Source organism: Helianthus annuus, chromosome 10, assembly GCF_002127325.2.
Source record: "Helianthus annuus cultivar XRQ/B chromosome 10, HanXRQr2.0-SUNRISE, whole genome shotgun sequence".
NCBI lineage: Eukaryota > Viridiplantae > Streptophyta > Magnoliopsida > Asterales > Asteraceae > Helianthus > Helianthus annuus.
Genome location: NC_035442.2, coordinates 180,304,969 through 180,307,409, shown reverse-complemented (window position 1 = coordinate 180,307,409; position 2,441 = coordinate 180,304,969). Strand labels below are relative to the sequence as shown.

Genomic DNA, 2,441 nt, shown 5'->3' with positions numbered 1-2,441 from the left:
GAGGACACCAAGACATCCTTGGCCTCAACGGCAACGTCGGCTCGCTTCTCCGCATCAGACACGCGGGCAGTAAGGTCCGTAACCACAACCGCTCGGGCCTGAACCTCAGCCTGTTACAAGAACAGCGAACGGTTCACCCGATAAATATTTTCAAAACAATAAAGGAAATATCAAAACAGAGGTAACAAAACATACCTGAAGGCTGGAAACAACCTTATCCAAACGAATGCGCTCCGCATTCACCTCTTCCAGAGCCTTGGAAGAACGGCTCTCTTTCTCCGCGGCCTCTTCAAGGGCCTTTGAGGCACGAGCCCCGGCTGCTTTGGCCTCTTCAAGCGCCTTCAGGGCCTCATCCTTTGCCTGCAGCGCTTTAGCTGATGCGGCCTCAGCCGCAGCTTTTTCATTGCCCAAGGCAACATTTGCCGCCTTGGCGTTTGCTAGCTCCTGCCGAGTATGAAACAGAAGATTGTTCTGCTTAGCCCAAGATTCGTTCCACTTCTTGCGCTCGTTGGATGAAATTTCCTCCCAACGCTTACGCTCGTCAGCAAGGAGTTTAGCAAGGGTACGCACCTGTTTCAGTTGCACCGTGGCAGCCCACTCAGAGGTCTGTTTCTGCTTCTCAAAAGCAGCTTTATCCTTCTCAAGCTGCTCCGCACCCGCACGAGCAGCCTCGACCAACTTCTCGGCTTCCGCCCGCATACGAGCAGCCTCCTCCTCGCGGCGGCCCAGCACCTTATAATCTTCCAAAATGGCATTAGCCACAATGGAAGACCCTACCAACATGGTCGAGAGCTGGTTTATACGCAGCTCCCGCGGTGCGGCACGAGCCCGATCAACTTCAAAGGGGGTCCCCAGACCACCCAAGATCTCCCTGCAGGCCGCAGGGTCGTTAGCAATATCATCCCCCTGCAATACAGTCCAGGGGGGTCGATGGTACAGCGTACTGCGATCCTGGGAGTAGGTGCGGTAGTAATACTCCAATTCAGACTCTCCAGGCTGAATTGGAGGCCCGTCATACCCCGCACCACCGGCAGACGAGCTGGTACCCTTATCAACCGCAGACTTCTGCGGCCCAGCATCATGCTGCCGCGCTTCAGCGCCAGTTTTTTGCGCTTCAGCATCAGAATGTTGCTTCTCAGTAGCAGTGAACCGCAAACTCAAATCGTCTCCCTCATTGGGAGAGATCAGGTTGTTGGATGAGTCGACAGTATCAAATATCTGGGCCGCAGCATTCTCTGCGGTACCCTCCTTCTGCACGGTTGACTCAGGTACCACCTTGACGGGAGGTGTCGACGGCACCTCCGTTCCACCCGCACCCATGGCACGCGGAGGGGACTCCGGAGCATCGAAGATAGAAAAATCTTCATCTTGACGCTCTGCAAAAAAGTCAAATAGCTATCAGAACTAGTTACACAACAGTCAAGACTAGATAGCCCATACTTACCAACGACAACCGCAGGTTTTTTCTGCGCCGGAGCAGACCTTTTGGTTACTAGTCTCCGACGTTTGGTTTCAACACCACCAGCAGCTTTCTGCTCTGGCCTCCTCTTCTCACCAATCACAGGGGGACCCGCAGCTGTCCCTCCCGCAGCCGCCTCTTCTGCCTGCTTCTTCGCAGCACCAGAACGTGACTCCGCGGCTGTACTCAAACCCTCAAGGGTATCAGATACTATCACATAATCCTTGTGTCGACGAAAAGAGGAATGAGAGATACCTGCTGCCTGCGGCACCAGATGAGGCACAGTAGTGACCTCCTTTATCTTCTTTTGGCGAAAGCGCACGCCCTTCACAGTTTGCCTCTTTGGCACACCTTTCGCTTCAGGGTCCCCCAAGGCCCCAAGATCACCTGCATGGAATCAATACGTCAATAACACAACATGATCAACACAAGTAGCAAAGTTTCGATAGCATACCTTTGCCTACTGGCAACTCAACTGCCAGTGCAGCCGCAGTAGGCACCCGGAAGTTACTACGGATGATAGTGTTGTGATCCTGTTCACCATCCGCACAAACTACGGTCTCAACCGTACCCTCGAAATCCGGAGCAAACATCCTCCATGCGGGAGCATCTTCTGATAGTAGACACAGAGGTCAGTAACACACATAAGGATAAAGAACGTAACGAAACAAAAAGTACGTACCACCGCTCTTTTCCCGCACCACGGGTTTCGAGTTCTTGCCCCTCCTTAACATCATACGCAACAGCCATAGTTGCGTGTTGGTCAACTTCACAGACTCAATAGTCTGCAGTTGCGGGAACCATTGCACTGATTTCAAACTGGGCATCGCAATGGTCTCTGCTATGATCGTCTCGGTCACATTCCGAAACGTCATATCCACAGCAAGGGCAGCAGACTTGATGTAGAAGAACTTCTTCTTCCACATCGTCATCCCCTTAGGGGGAGTCATCAGCTTTGGGGTACCGTCTCGTAGACGGAAAG

The 2,441-nt window shown here is 52.9% G+C and overlaps 1 long non-coding RNA gene across 1 annotated transcript; it reads right to left on the bottom strand.

Annotated features, from left to right (window-relative positions):
* Window positions 1-1,784: 1,784 nt before the first annotated feature.
* LOC110883612 lies at window positions 1,785-2,187 on the bottom strand. Its single transcript, XR_004870076.1, has 3 exons — window positions 2,142-2,187; window positions 1,914-2,072; window positions 1,785-1,846 (listed from the first exon to the last, which is right to left on the bottom strand). It is a non-coding gene; the product is annotated as an uncharacterized LOC110883612 (long non-coding RNA).
* Window positions 2,188-2,441: the final 254 nt, after the last annotated feature.